This window comes from Cylas formicarius, unplaced genomic scaffold, assembly GCF_029955315.1.
Source record: "Cylas formicarius isolate icCylForm1 unplaced genomic scaffold, icCylForm1.1 PGA_scaffold_7__23_contigs__length_41026272, whole genome shotgun sequence".
In the NCBI taxonomy this organism is placed as follows: domain Eukaryota; kingdom Metazoa; phylum Arthropoda; class Insecta; order Coleoptera; family Brentidae; genus Cylas; species Cylas formicarius.
In genome coordinates, this window is record NW_026844352.1 from 22,195,304 (window position 1) to 22,212,760 (window position 17,457).

General features: G+C 33.0%; 1 protein-coding gene across 7 annotated transcripts in view; it reads right to left on the bottom strand.

Moving 5' to 3' along the window:
* LOC132704399 (teneurin-m) overlaps window positions 1-17,457 on the bottom strand; it is a 582,182-nt gene that overhangs the window by 58,835 nt on the left and 505,890 nt on the right. The gene's annotated exons all lie outside the window — the stretch shown is intronic.

The following is a 17,457-nucleotide window of genomic DNA, read 5'->3' on the forward strand; positions in this document are numbered from 1 at the left end:
AGTATTTAATTCGGACCCTTCCAGAATCACAGACTGTTAAGCGTTCCTGTGTTGATGCAATTTTGAAAGTTTGACAAAATGCTGACTAGATTCTCCTCAACCTACAGACCATATCTAATGCTCTAATCTTCCTACCTCTTTGCCAGCATCATTTGCTATTTCACAAATGGTTCTTATAAATTCTAGTTCTAGTAGTTTTTCAAGAGTTTGACAAATGAAAGTTATTTTTAGCATAGGTCAATTTACTTCCTAAAATTAAATTGCCTTCTTTATAGTCTTAACTTACTAACTATGACAAAAAATTGAGATGGTCTATTCAACAACCAACATGGCCGCTGACATCAATAACTTTGGAAGCGCCATTTTTAGGGCATTATTTTCTCAGAATGTGACTAGATCAAACTAGATGGCATGCACGGAAAACGCTTAATTTTTAAAGCAGTACTGCCATCATCCTGTTATCCAATAGCTATATGGACTTATCTCTATTTCTGCAAATCAAACCACTTCATCGGGGACATCGGTTAAGCATCGACCTCCCATTTTCTAGAATACCAGCAGCTTAATTTATCAAAAGGCCCAATCGGTTCTCATTTGTCGGACCAAAAAGGAGACATGCGGTTGCAAATGTTTTGAAGTGTTTTTCGAGTACTGCCATTTAGATGGAACCCCTAAACAATACCATAAAACGCTTGTACAATCGAAGAGGCAATTTTAAAACTGCCCACCCAAGTCAAACGAGGACCCACCGTCGAGTCTAAAGTCTTCTTCGGGCTAAATAGATTTATCGGACGTTTGCAGGTACCTGAATGGTTAAAACGAAGTGCTGTTGTGAATGTTAATATTCCGGCTTGCGAGAGTCCGGTTTTCCCGCGCGAGAAGTACATTGTATCATTAATTGTTTTATTGAAAAATTTTTTACCCACTTTTTTTCAATGGCCGTCTCACCCGTTTTCCTTCCCCGCGACCAATTCCTTTCACAGATTTTGAAATAAAATTTCCCAAAATTTGTAAAGGATATACTTGTACAGGGTATTTTAGAAAGTTCCCATCATATGGCAAAACTTTTATTATTGTTTTTTTAATTTTCCTTCGAACAAATTTAAAAACTACCTCTTGGACAGATTATCTAACTTTCCCAACCATAAAAATGTATTCAAAAATCAATTTAGTTTTTTTAATTTTGTAAAATTTTGAAATTTAGCTTCTCGGATGATGTTTTACCCATAGAATTTTTAGAACATTTAAGAAATCTTTTAACTTTTATTTCGAAAACACCAAATAAAGATAATTTTTAATAAAAAATTGCAAACCCATGCTTTAAAATTTTCTTATGTCTGATTTCTGTTAACATATAATGCGAGCTTTCTGAACATCAATTATCTTATTTTTAAATTGCACCCAGTCCCGAGAGTTGGATCACATAAGTCTAAATAATATTTACTTTACAATTTTCCTGCATTACCTTTTATTCATTTTCTTTTTCTAACAATATTATTTTTTCCAATGCTCGGAAGGTAATAATACAGACTGTTGACAACTTTTCGTTTTCCATTTCACCACTTCTCTTTCATGTCTCCTGCATCTATTGTGGTCTTGCGATAGCGCTCTGCATTTGCTATTACACAGTATGCTCATCAAAAAAGTAGGGACAACCAAACCATACACTAACTTTCGAGGAATGTAATTACCCTCCATGTTCTCAAGCCAGAAGTGGCAATTTTGCGTTATTAGTGAAAGGCCCAGTTGCTGCTTGACTCATTACTAATGTAAAATCACCTGGATTTAAAATGTTTTGAGATATTGAATATGGCCTGGTCGCCCGCTGGTCCATTTCTTTCAAGATCTTTAGAGTAAAATAGTTATTTATACAAAATGAAAATATGCTTAGTGTGTGTTTCGTTTTGTTAAACATTGTTGTTCACTAAGACGTCATATTGCGAAATAGCCTCTATATTTCTGTTTCTATGGAAATGTTATAAACAGTGCGAGAATTACTATATTATGCAACAAGTGCGGTAAACGGCATTTGACTCAAGAGTTTATTTGACACGAGCGGAGCGAATGTTTCATAAACGAGTGACTTAAGAAGTTTATCGAATGTGTTTTATACTATACTTTTTCTACGACCGTTAATTTTTGGGTACACTTTCGAAAAACAACACGAATACATTCACTGACATGACCGTCAAAGTTGACAAACGTCAAAAAAAAATGAAAACATCCGATTGCTCCCAAATCCGTGCGGTAAAATCCAGGAAAAGTCCGAAGTGGCATTCGTGGGAAACGAAACTGACGTGTTAAAGTGACGCTTCCCGCAAGCTAGATCGGTGTGTAATTAGGTATTTTTCAGACGAGAGTAGAAAATTAGTATTTTATGCAACAAATGCAGTAAACAGCATTTCACTCACGAGTTTATTTGCCACGAGCGGCGCGAGTGTTTAATAAATGAGTGACTAAAGTTTACCGAACGTATTGCATACTATAGTTATTCTACGACCGTTAGTTTTTGGGTATATTTAGCAAAACAACACGATTGTATTCACTGACATGACCGTACAGTGTGTACAGATGGGAGTAGAAAATAGTATATTATGCAACATTGGCATTTGACCCACGAGTTTATATGACACGAGTTTTTAATAAACGAATGAGTTAAAAAGTTTACCGAACATGTTGCATACTATACTTTTTCTACGACCGTTAGCTTTTGGGTACATTTTCGCAAAACAACACGAATATATTCACTGACATGACTGTCAGAATGGACAAACGTCAAAATTCAAAGCGTGGGAAATATATCCGAAAACATCCGATTGCTCCCAAATCGGTAAAATCCCGGAAATGTCCGAAGTGGCTCGCATTCATGGGAAACGAAACTGACGTAGTAAAGTGACGCTTCCCGCAGGCTAGATCGGTGTGGTACATAAAAGTACACTTTAATGGCTTAATGTGTATTCCATTTTTTGAAATATATTAATAACGAATATCACTAAACATTATGTGACGGTATTCTAATAAATTTGTTTGATTTTGAGGGCGAATGATTTTTGTTTAATTGTTATTTTGGAGTTTGATAGTATTTTTTCAATATAAATTTTGATTGTTTTGCGGCTCTAAAATCACGCGTGTTGGATAAAATGCTTGATCTACAATAAAAACGATTTTTCGATGATTGAAACAAGTGAAATGAACCGGCGTATATTAGCTCGATGATCAACACAAAATTCTCTCTATAACGCGTAACTCACACATTGCTGGGCAATAATTTTTGTACAATTTAATCGGAACAATTCGCAATTGGCACTCTCCGAGTCTCCCTTCTCAGTTTACTAAATTGAGCGAAAAAGTTTTTCATTAGAAGCTGCAAAGTAAACGCCATAGTTTAGGAAGCGTTTTTTTAAAAGAATGCCGATAAGCGACGGATTTTATTAGCCCGAATGATTAAAATTTTCCGATGCGACCGTAAAACAATTCAAATATTTTTCAATACCATTGGTAGCTGGAGACCTGCTCAAATATGCATTACGCATAATCAAACAGTGCCACAAGTGCAATGTAAATGTCTTTTTAGGTTTTATTTGTCTTTGCTTGAATCGACTTTATTTACTTAAAGCTATAGGCTGGGTTCGAGGGATGATTATGCAGCTTCGATATTAACCTCCACACTTTTATCTTTTATTTCTTCAAAATGTTTGTTGCAATGACCTATGTATTTGGTTAATTTGGACTACACAATGCAGTTACCAAATGAGACATAGCTTCAACTAAATTTCATTTTATCCCCCGCTTTTATACTATCTTTGTAAATAAAGACACTTTCGCTTTAGTTTGATAGGTGTGTAGTACGGATTATTTAATCCATGCAGTGAAGACATTTAACATTGGAAGGAGCGGACGCTGAAATGAGCTAAAATCAGGTACCCACACATAAAACGTAATTTCAAGACCTTCAAGAGGTACCTGCCATTTTTTACGACTTTGTGGTATTATAGTGAAACCGGAACTTCAAAAAATGACACAGTATACAGCATACAATATAGGTGTAGCACCGAGACATATATCAGTAAAAGATATATTTACTCTACAGCTTTTAGCAAAAACGGTTAGCAAAAACGATTTTGCTAACCGTTTTGATCTGTCCTAAAAAATTACTATTTTAGTAAATTTGCAGACCTACTAAATCACTTAGTTAAAGCAAGGAGATTTTTTATTAAATGACACCATTTTTCCCCCAAATTGGATTTTGTGAGCAGATGCCATCGTAAGCAAATTTAATTACTTCTCAGTTTTCCTGACATTTGGCATTGTGGGTGTTGTGATTATTTCTATACGGTGGTTAGTAGTCATAAGATGTCTGGACATTAATACATACCTACGCACATATCATTATTGATGCTTCATTTCTTTGGGATAATTTAAGTTCTGTTATTTAATTATTCTGAAAGCGTCACTTTTATGAATAAATGGGGAATCAAAATACCAAATTGCATTACTAAAAAAACGTTTAGCCATCTATGCTTTTCAATTAAAATCTACTATCAATAGATGTCACTTTAGTGCTACAGCAAAGTAAATTTTGGGCTGGCGTCTTTACAAATGCAGTTTTTCAGCAGTAAATATTTTTTTTCTCCCAGTGTGGACACTGTTAGCGTAGTGTAAATATTAAGGTTGGTTAGGGTTAAGTACGGAAAGGATACAGTCACCTTTTCTATATTTGTTTACGTACACGACAATCCGAAGCCAAGTAATCGAATCGAAGGAATTAGAAATTATTACATATGATGGGCACCATAATCTGCAGGTCTAAACTCTATTACATATGCGACATGCTTCAAGGAAAGGTTATTCGTTTGGAATGAACAAGTTAGAAGGAAACTAGTCATTTATAAATATGTTTTAGAAAAAATTTAAAAAAATGAATTAATAAATATACCTACTTACGAGACGACATGAGGATCTAACATAACCAGTAAAGTCTCATGTTCTCAATAGGTAAACTGCAAATGGGTAGAGAGTGGAGTTACTTTTTATGCCTGCAAAGTTGCAGCTTTTGTTCTGAGTTCACCTATGGTCGGTTAGGCGGCAGGGCTTGATAGGGTGCGATATTACTAAATTGTTAGAAATATGAGTGATGCATTAGATCTATTAGGATTCACTTCGTTTAAACTGTGTTCCATGCACTCATACTCTGTTAATCCACACTGTTATGGTTTAGTTTTTTGCTTCCTTAATGCTGCTTTCAAACTAATTACGAAAATTACTTTAGAATTATTTGTTTAAGTACTTAGTAGAAGCTTACCTACCATAAAATGTAATGCAAGCATAATAAATAAACGACTTTTTTGGAGACGAACTTTCGATCCAACACTTAAAAAAAAAGAAAATTGAATATAGACAGAGGCACAAATCGCCCATCCCACACGGACAGGTCTACAACATAAGTTTGTAAATCGGAGACCCGCAGTAGATGTTATTATAAATTAGATGACTAACCAAACTAACCAAAGTCAATTTGGTCTTGTGTTATATCTATGTCCTTGTACTCTTTTACCAATTTTGTGTGCGTTTGTGAACCGTGATAGAAATATTTCTAACGGACTGTATAATGTAAATAACAATCTAAACAGCCGAAATAATTGAAAACAATTTAGACAATTGAATGAACATTTTTTAGACAAATTATACATGACTAGCAAATGGATCCGGCTAAATTCTACAAAACAGGGCGAATACATTCAATGAGTGTGAGAAAAAAGTAGCTGTTTATTGTGTTGTACGGACAATATGTTTTTTTAAGAAATAAAAAAGCGGATTTGCATGGAGTTACGGACTCCATTTTTTTTAGATACCAGTGTGACAGTTGCGAGGGGTTTAAAACTATTTCAATCTTTATTTGACTGACTGAAAACATTATTTATGTTTTCAAGATAAGGATATTTTAGTGTGATGATAAATAAATGATGTGTTGAATTTGGACCATAAAATCACAGTAACTGCAGTAAACGGGAGAGGCTTTGCAACAAAAACTGTTATAAAGTAAATGTTGTTCCATTTACTGACATGCTTCAAAGGTCTTCACGGGTACAGTCGCACATCAATCGCAAACCACATGGCACCCGTTCGTTATTATAACTAACCAGCAATATGGCTAAATATTAACAAAAACAATGCTCCATGTATTCCACTGGTTTGGGGTTTGGGCTTTTTAAAATTTTCCTTAAATTCAGCGAATAATGAGGTACGTTGGTTGGGAATGTTCGTTTTGTAGTTTGTTTGTTATGTCGTCGACTAATTGATTAGCAATTGTTTCTCGTCGGCTTACTCGGTGGGTTATAATCAACAAAACGTTGGTCATTAGATATTCTGGCTACTACTTGAAAGAATTTATCCATTTTACCCATTACTAGCAGGTAACGAAAATAAAGCTATCAAACCTTTTACCTAATATTAGGTAGGAAAATATCACTTCCAAAAAATTTAATTTCTGTCAAACTTTTCAAAAAAGAAACATTAAGAGTTTCAATGGTTTCAGTTGCAAAATGTAATATTTTTACAACTATTGTCTGTTCAACACATCCATTTTTATATCCAGGCGCCTATTACTCGGGTACCCCCAAGCTTATGCACCGGCTCGGCTACCCATAGACTTAGGGACATTTTAAAGTAATAGAAAATCTTCAAAAGCAATTTAGGAAATGTTAGGTTTTAAGAAAAACACTTTTGTTTTTTATTATAATTACCACAGTGACACAAATTTGTAGGGGTTTAAAACTATTTCAATAATTTAGTGTAATGATATATAAAATATGTGTTACTGGAATTTGACCAACAAACTGGGCGAAGCAAGCTTTCCAACAAAAGCGGTTATACATAGTCGCAGTGAACAATTTCTACAAAGTAAATATTTTTCTATTTACTGATTTCGTTCTGTCATCAAATGTTTATTCCCGCAAATTAAACAAAAACAAAAGTTTACTTTTACTTATAATGGTGGAACTATATATAGTGTCTATTTACCAAACAGTGAAACTTACCGTAAAAATTGGCAGCGCTCAAAGCATGATTTTAAGACTTTTCGGAGGACTCTATTACGGCCTGACCGTTTTCTGCACACCAAATCATGGTGCAGCAAATAATGTTAACAATAAATAACTTGCTCATACTTCCCAAGCGTTGAGGAGCCTGTGCGGAAAGAAGAACAAGTTGTTATCACTATCGGTTAAAGAACCAATACATTTTGTTGAACAATTGCTTGAGTACCTGTTGTTGGTACATGTCCAAACATGTCAGAATTTTGAATTAAAATCGTGGACGCTACATTCTGCAGATCAATTCCCCAAGAATGATAAGTCGTATGGAACGAACAGGTGAAAATAGAAGAAGAAAAGAATAAATGCAAGAACAAATAATGTACCTTAACTAATAAATCTAACAATCATTTACTTACGAGATGACATGAGAGTCTACTTTCACGAGTACAATCGCACATTGTCGACAGCACACCACAAGTGTCTGTCTGAAGTATGGACCGCACGTTTCTTTTTATACCTTAAAACTTCCCAGGCGGTCCCGTCTTTAATTGAATCAACATCGCTGATAGGTTGCTGATAATACCAAACAGCGCACTCAACAATTGCCTGGTATAGTCCTTTTTTGTCATTGTGCACTGCGCTTCGATAAATTGCCCCTTCGAGTACACCTAAATTGATTTTTCCGGCGACTTTGATCTTAAGATTGTGAAAGTATGAGTGGTTCATTACCAAGTCCCACAAGGTTTGACTTCATTCTAACTGTCCTTCCGTGTTTTCAAAGCTCGAGTTTGTGCTTGTTAATGTAGTGATGCTTTAAAACTAATTACTAACATTACATATTATTATGATGATACAATATAGGTGCTTTAAACTGCCTGGATTTTGAATTTTATCAGCTACCCAAATTTTGAAGCTAAAAAAAACAATGCCCTGTGAGTCATTTGGTATGGTTTATTTCAATAAAGTTGCTATTCTGAAAGAAGGTTTACCTATGTGTATGCTTGCTGTTTTTTTAAAATTTCCTAAGGTACTACGAATAAAGAAATGATGATGATGTTTTAAGTGTTACCCAAAGCATAATGTTTGTTACATCCTCAATTGGCATTTCTTTTCTCGTCGACTTGCTGCATGTGTTATAACCAACAAAACTTCATAAGAAAGTGATGCTTCTAGTAAGAATGTATCAATAATCATTTTAATTATTCAAAGAAAGGTCCACACGCTACTACTTTACTATTTACAATTCCTTTGAATTGCTCCTACGTTAATTGTTGATAAATCGATATTGCTGACCTTCCGCCAATCATCCTGTTGGCTTCTTCAGGGCTAAACTGAAACTGGCTCGCATTATACTCTGTACCTGCTTATTTATTTTTTATCTATTTATTATTGTACTTGAACTTTTGATATGTGTTCACTTATGAAAATAAAGTAAGTAAGTTTGGGGTTACTTTTCGACAGTTATTGGTGATGTATTTGGTGATGACTCGAGTTGAGATAGTGTTAGGGTTCTGTAAACAAAAGAGTTGATAACCGATCATTTTTAGCCATGAGGTCAAATAACAAAAGTATGGTCGATAAGAAAGTGACCAATTGCTTTTGAATAGGATAATCCAAGGGTGGTCATTAATATACAATGCAACAAAATTATTACCTAAAGTTTCGGAATTTAAATTCAGGTAAAATTGTGGTCTGTAACAGAAAATAATTTTATAACTACCTGTGTTTAATATTGTTTGGTTTGGTATACTACTTAGTTTAAGTTTATTAGTAATCATTCTTATTTCGTGTGTAATACAGCGTGTGTTGAATTGTGTGCGAATTATGCAAAATATGTGCGAGTGTTATGTATCTCAGGAGATGCTCCCGCCCAAATGTATATTGACTCTCCTTGAACGTGGTGCCAGCAAGCAAGCATATTTAGAAGAAACGGCCACATTGACGGAAATTCCAACATCAACTGTATGGAAAATTGTGAATAATCCCATTTCAGCGAGGAAAAAAAGAAGCGATGCTGACATTTTCTCGACTCGGCGCAAAATTTACCAGTTATACGATGAACAAAGCGTGCCTACATTAGTTATCTTAATTAGGAGGCTTAAAAAAGATGAAACTGGTGTTAAATGTGGCAGAACTACCTTATGGAAGTGTATTCAACACATTGGTTTTAGATTTAAAAAAATTGACAAAAGGCAAGTTTTAATGGAATCTTTTAGAATCCGGAAATGGCGACTGGAATATCTAGAAAAAATTAGGATTTACAGAGAACAACAAAGGCCAATTATTTACTTCGATGAAACCTGGTTCAACACTTATGATACCCGGAAAATCGTTGGGCTGACTCAACTGATAAGTGTAAAAAAACGCGCCATCAAAAAGAGGTAAAGAAATAACTATTTTGCATGCTTCTAAAGATGGTTGGATTCCAAATGGACTTTCTCTGTCTGCGAAAAATATTAAAGATTCTGCCCTGGATTATCATGAAAACACCACCGCTGATTTATTTGAAAGTTGGTTTAAAAAAAAACTAGTTCCAAACATTCCTCCTAATAACGTAATTGTAATGGACAATGCAAGTTATCTCAGTAGACAGTTGACTAAAACCCTTCCTCATGTGACACAAAAGCAACAATCCAAAACTATATGTATAATAACGACATTTATTTTCACGAAGATTATACCAAAAAGCAATTAATTGAGGTTCTACAAAGTTTGAACCTACAAAACGAATACGTCTGTGATAATTATGCAAAAAATCTAGGGCATACAGTTTTAAGGCCTTACCATATTAATATTTAGTATATTTAATCCCATTGAACATGTTTGGCACTAACTGAAATCTGCCATTCGTCGAAAAAATGTTCTTTCCCGTGTTAACTCCAATGCCCTCAAATTTATTGAAACAAATTCTGTTAAACATATAGAAAAAGTAGAACAATCGTATATCCGTATTGCAAATAATATAGAACAAATAATAATTAGACCAGGCGATGATAGCGATAGTGATACTGATATATTATGTCAATAATTTGAAGTAATTTAATTAAAAATAATTTGGAATTTTATTTTAGATTTAAACATAAATACATACATAAATAAATAAATATTGTTTAATATCTTTCCTTAGAAAACCCCAAATAATTAAATTATAAGCAAAGTACGGACCTCTTCGGCCATATTTCATTCTTACAGCTTGCCCGGGTCTTTCCTTATTTCGTATCAGTTAGTCACTCTCTTATATCTATGAACAGACTTTAACATCAACCTAGCGTTGCCATAATTTTGGTTTTACATGGAAGGCGTCCAGGTCTTTCTTCTCAAAAGCTTTGATAAAAATGTTTGCGCTGACTGGTGATAATGGAGAACCCTGATATTTGTTCATAAATGTGACCGTTACAAGAAAATTATATTCCAGGCAAACATTTTTTCATTCATCTTATCAACTTATCGGTTATCAACTCTTTTGTTTACAGAACCGTAAAACATCTCAACTCGAGTTACTGTACCCTGAATTAAAATGCCTTAGATCTGCTCTTCTGTCCAATAATTTCAATGATTTAAGTTTTAATCACAAAATACATTTCCCAAAAAAAAGGAGTCCCAAGCAAGTGATGTGTGGTCCTTCCTTACAATGAAGACATCACTGACCACAGTCTTAAGAAATATAATGTTGAAACCAGATTTACCACTTGTCCCAAAAATATCTCAACTTATTCGTATAGTCAAAGACAAAATTCTGTTTGAGATACCAAGACTTTACAGCAATATATGCATATGCGGCAAAAAATAAATTGGGGAACCAAGACGTAAAATATCATCCGAGACAATGTTCATGCCCCTCCTTTAGCTCCTCCCCTGCAAACTGCTTATAAGCAGTCAGTTTCAGTTTAGCTGTGAAAATATAACAGGATCATTGACGAAACGTTACCAAATTTGTAAATAATATCCATATTATTTCTTTCGCAAGTAAAAGAAATAAATCGCTAAAACCTTTCACCTAATATTAGGTAGGAAAACATACCTTTCAAAAAATGTACTTTTGTACCAAACTCTCCAAAAAACATTAGAAAAACTTAACAGAAACAGTTTCGATAAATATGATTGATCGATGACAAAAGCAAAATCACTTTAACTTTGCATACACATCATAAATATAAATGACAATGTAGTTGGAAAATATAATATGTTTATAATTATTAACAGTTGAACATCTCGGTTTTTACATCCAGATTCACCTTTTATTAAACAAGAAAACTTATGGAATTCCACCGGACATACTCGGTAACCCCATGCTTGTGCATAAGATATCCCCAGAGTTTAATGAGTTCAGAGGAATACTTAAAATAATAGAAAATCTTTCCCACTTACAGCCGCTAAAATATTCAAGAGGAATTCCTATTCTTGACCGATAGCCGCACAAAAGTCACCCGAATCGAAGGGCTTTTATGCGTCGAAATTCCATTTATCGGCCATTTCACCCTCGCCGAGGGGTTACTTACGCCTAGAAAATATTCCATTATATATTATATGCGCGGGGTTGTGGTATCGCGTGAAAGAGGGTTATTTTACTGTGCGAAACTGACTCTTCGGATAGCAGGAAAAGCGAAAGAGATAGTCGCGTAGCCGGATTTACGATAAGAAATGTCTGATAACAATGGTGATCGACTAAGAAATATGGAGGAAGCCAGAACTTTGTATGTAGTGGGACACACGCAATGGCATCGCGTTGACGATAAATTAAGGTGTCGCATTGGAAAATCGGAATGGATTAAATTTTTGCCCGTTTTTCGGGCTGCCTCGGTTTGTTTTTGGCTTTCGTTGGTATTCTTCATTACCGAAATATTTGGCGCAAATTTCACTGGTCCTGTTTAATATTTACATTAATTATTTGTGCAACTCTAAATGGAAAAGATTAATTTTTACCTTTGCTCATGACCACCGCTGCTATCACGGTGAATTGACGGAAAGTATTATGAAAAGTATCGACAGTGACTTTAAAATAATGGCTTCACTCTAACACCTAGAATACAATACCGCATTTAAATCCAATTGGTCATTAAGTAATAAATTCGATCAAATTTAGTTTTTTGCTTCTTGAATGATTATGTAAAATATCCAAATTATCGTCAAAGTTGTGCATTTCTGAATTTAAACGAATGGCATAGTTATAATCCGAACTTTTATATTTATACGCCCTTTCATGTTCGTTAATGCGATTCTTAAATGTTTTACCTGTTTGTTCGATATAAAATTTGGGACAAGATCCAGATTTCAACTTGTAGACTCCGGATTTTTGGGTTTCTCGTAATTTAGTTTTGATGGTTCTTTAGAAAAAGTCCTATGGTGTTTTCCGTTTTAAAAGCAATATTAATACCAAATATAGATAGATGTTTTGAAATTTTCTTGCTAGGTTCTCCCATGTATTTTATTGTTTTATAAATTTTGTTTTCGGTGTTATAGATAGAGTTCAGAGTAATTATTTGAAACTGATTTTAGTTATAATCTTATCTATCAAGGGGGTCGTAACTATTGTTAAAAGCTTTATAACATTTTATCATATTAAAGGTTTTTGAATATGTAGAATTCAAAAATGCTAACAGCAATGTTGTCAGACTGACGACTTTTACGTTACACATCATAAATTTGTTATTTTAAATGGAATGCACTATATTATTTATTTATTTTCAGTAGATCGATATGTTGGAAAGATTATATAAAAAAATTTCCATTTCCAGACAAATTTCCATTTCCAAAGAAAATATATTTGATAATATTAGTTGGACAGATGAGTCCACATTTACAATCTCAACTAAAATTTTTAATAGGAAAAATACCCGTTGCAAGAATAATAAAAAAGATATGGAAGCTTCAAGATCAGGTAGAACTTCTGTCAAAGTATGGTGCGCCATTTGGAGGTTTAGAATAATAGGTCCAGTATTTTTTCATCAGAATTTAAATTCCCAGAGCTACTTAGAGCTTTTAAATATTATACATCCCTTTGTTGAAAATAATGTGCCTAAAAGGGAACGACGAAATTAAGAGCCACCTTATCACTAACTGAACTTATAGGGCAACAGCATATTATTTGTCATAGAAAATATTTCAAAAAGTAAAAATATTAGGCACATATAACCTTATATAAAATTGCCCTAATTTTTAATGATAAATATGACAAGATTATAAAAAGACATAGTTTCCATTAAAACAAGTTTTTTGACAGTTTGTTCATTTCATTTTCAATCTTATTTTTCGCGTACCCTGTATTAATATGTATCAAGAATTTCTTATGGAATCCGTCGTTCGAGTCCCTTGTCTACAACAAAACTTGCTCAAGCGAAACAATAAATGCTTCCAAATGAAGAAATTGACAGATATTAAACTTCATTTTTCGCATAAAAAATTGGAAAGGTTTAAAACGGTTAGACTTAGGTAAAGGACAAAATATGCCTAGATTTTTGTATAGTATTCAAAAATAAAGTAATATATCATATTAAAATAAAAAAGTTGATTTTCGCGCACAAAAAATAAACACTCTGCATATACGAAAAAATAAATAAGTTAGAGTTTTGTAATACCTCAATTAACTTTTGTATTTAACTTTTGATTTCATCTTCTATAGTTTCTGAGATAAGGTAGTGTCCCAAGATAAATGGCTCACCCTATACAATAATATTAAGCTATTAGATAATGTATTTACTACACGGAGAGAAATTTTTCCCTGAGCTGAATTAAATAATTTTAATAACAGATATTTTAATACACCAAGAAAAATTTAATTGCTTAGAACGGCTTCACCATTTATTTCATTAACATATTGACTATAGAAGATAACTTAAGAAGTTAATTTAATGGATTAAATAAAACTGATAACTCGAAATTTGCATTTGCATTGAAATGCATCATAGGAAAATCTTATGTTGAAATTTTAGTAGAGATTTTCAACGAATATTGAGAAAAATACAAAATCAGATACAAAAAGCATTTAATTTTATGAATTATAAATATGAGGTTTGTATAAAAACATTATTTTAGTTTTTTTTTAGTCTCTATCAAGCTAGGACTCGTCCAATGGCAATTGCAATTAATAGGAAAAAAGCATTGATGGAAAAAATATAAAGCGAACAAACACTCGTATGTCAACTTACTATCCCAGTACCTCACAAGTTTCTTTCATCAAAAATGATTCTAGACTGAAGCCCTTTGGTTTTTGGAGAGAATATTAATTTATCATTTTAATTGCTAGTGAAGCAAAATACGATTTTATGGATGCCATGCGTAGTTGAAGGAAAAGTTATTTCGGGAATTATTACTATATTATAGAGAAATCTCTACTATTAAAATTTAATTACCAATCAAAAACATTCGCCGCAACTAGGGGCGGCGGTTTACGGATGACCATCAAAATTGCGCGACAGAAAGTGATATTAGGTTTAGCACAATATGTACATTCATGTTTAATTCGTTTTCGGGAAATTAAATGGGCAAGCAGCAACGCAGAAATAATTTAGAGGAACTAAATATAAATCGAGTGTAACTCTCTACATAAAATGACAGCCATTAGATAATACGGTGACATGTAATCATCACATTTCATCATAGTGGCTTCAAAAGTTCCTGTATTATCAGCATAAGCACGGCAGCCATATGTTTAGCTACCATATTGGTTGTGTCTATACATTTTGAGAATAGAAAGATCATCGCTAGCGCCATCTATTGGCATGTAAGAAACTAATAGCGAAGTTCAGAACCGAAATCCTTGTTTTTCGCGACTATAACTGCAATGTTTTTATGGGTATGGGATTTCATTGTTCAGGACCTCGTTCCTGTCGAATTTAGAGGATAACTAACAAGAGGATTTATTGTTTTATTCAATTTGATATTAACATTGTCCAATATACTATGCAAAAAATTAATAAACCAATATAATAATTATTATGGTAGAATTAAAATAATACCCAATTCAAACCTGTATGTCATCTTAAAATTTTTATGGAAATTTCAGGAAAAATTCATGTTATTAATATTTGGTATATTATTATAAAAGTTTTGAGGACATTTTTTATGGATACAATTAGACAACTTTTTTTCCCTTGATATTATTTTAATATACTCTCTCAAGAAAAATCCTTCTGTAACATTGGAGGAGAAATAATTTGTGTAATAAATAGTTATACAATTTTATAATATATATACCTACTTACTATATACTATATACTATAGGGTAACTTGTGGGAAGATTAATAAGCTATCTCAAATTTGTATTTTGAATGGTTCTTATAAAACATATACACTAGACTTAAATTAAGCTGAAACATAACCTCCCATTTTGGTTGTTGAACGCCGCTAGGTCTTATTGGTTCAAAACGAGATTTGAAATAATCGGGCCTAAACATATTGAATAGCTACGTATTTAGTAGCTATATGGGTTGCTCTTACAGTAGACAGGGATGAAGATTTTTTTAAATGAACCTTAGTCTATTAATATTACTATCTGCAGATAATTGTTCTGTTGATTAAGTTTATTTTTTGAAAAAGATGATGTCTGCCGTTCAAATAATTATCAAAACTGGAAAAGTTCCTATAATTATTTAACAAGATGCCATTATAAATAGAAGTCAATGATTAATTTTAAACTTTAAATTTACTGAATCAATTAATTTAGCTGTTATAATACTGATTCTGTTAAGGATAACTTTTTGTTCAAAGAAATTAAGTCATTTCTAAAGGCGTTGCTCTTTACTAATACCCGACTAATAATTAATGAAAAATAAATTCCTGCCAGCAATTTCATTGGCTTTGTTCTTCATCGGTAAAACCCAATAATATTTACTTAATTTTGAATTTCCTACCTAGCAAATTCCGCTGTTTGTTTTAACTCCTTTGTCTGGGAAAGTTTTTTAATTTGACTTAACGTAATGAAGTCTTACTTCAAATAAACCCCATTCATTTTGAGAGAAAGTCCTTTTCCGCGAACAGGGTACTCTATTAAAATATCCCGACGCCTTTCAGCAATTCCATTGTTGTAATAATTGAACTCGCATAAGATAATATGAAGTTCTGCTTAATTAAATTTCAGCTCTTAGGTTGGAGAAATTTCGTTTTTATTTTCATATTTTCATCGAGTTTTATTTCATTTTTAACGAGATTCCGGTTGAATTAAAAAATTTTGTCTTTCGGGTCGGAGCGAGACGTCTACGTGACTCGAAAACAATTCATTTGCCGTTGGGGAGTTACGTTTTCCAAAAGGGATACTCGAAAGTCTTAAATTTGTTTTCCTGTATCGAATTGCAAATGAAAAATTATTTTAATCAAATTTTTAAAAGCTTCCCTTCGCATTTAGATTAAAAAAACATGTAATAGATTAATTTGGACGGAGGAATATACACGTAAAATCTCAGAAACATCAATTAACGAAAAGGTAGAGTATCGATATTTATTTTAAAATAAACCTCAAAATTCAAAGTTACTTTTGTAGTGAACTGCTGACTCATTCTGCATATTAATAAATTATATCGTACATCTTCAGGTGGTCTACAGCTCAACCCAATAGAAATTTATGGGACCAAATGGGTAGGTAGCTTAGAGGTGTCAATGGGCCACCATCCTTCTTGGATGATGTGGAAGAGATTATGACTAATATCGATCAGACATTAGATGTTTATGATTTTATTTCTTCTTTTTATAATAAGCTATGTTTCTTACGTTTAACATTAAATGCTGTATTTTTTTAGATGTGTGAAGCAAAGACGTGAATTAAAAAACAAAATGTTCAGGAAAGATGAGACTGTGCATTAACTTAGGCAAGCATCTAATAGTGGTGGTGGGAATTTTCACAAAATATGACAAACATTGAGTATAAAAAATATGTTTTTTGTCAAATGTTTTATTAATATTAAAGGGTTTAGTGCTTTATAAAAATAGCCACCTAAAACTATATTGCCAAGTTTTAGAATCTCCAAATTTTTGCATTTTTAATGGAAAAAGCAAATTGCGTCCACAATAATAAAATAATAACAAATTAGGATCAATCCAATATTAATTTTCTAAACTGATGATATTTATAAATTGTATGTTACATTTTCAAAAAGGATGTTATGAAAAACAATTCTATTTAATTGAAAGGTTTTATGCCTGTACAGAGTGTTTTAAAACAAAACAATGTTATACTCAATGTTTGGCACATTCTGTGCCCTCAGCGCCATTAGGTGTCTGTCCAGTCTTGCCTTAACTTGTTTTTATTCACTCTCCATCTCAGAGTGCAAAAGCAGTCTTATAAAGCCTGTGACTATGGAGACTTTGGACCGGCCTCGACGCGGTACAGGCCTCAACCCAATAGAAACTTAGATGACCAAATGGGTATATAGATAATACATTAACAACTCCCCATCATTCTCCTTGGATGATGTAGAAAAGATAATGACTA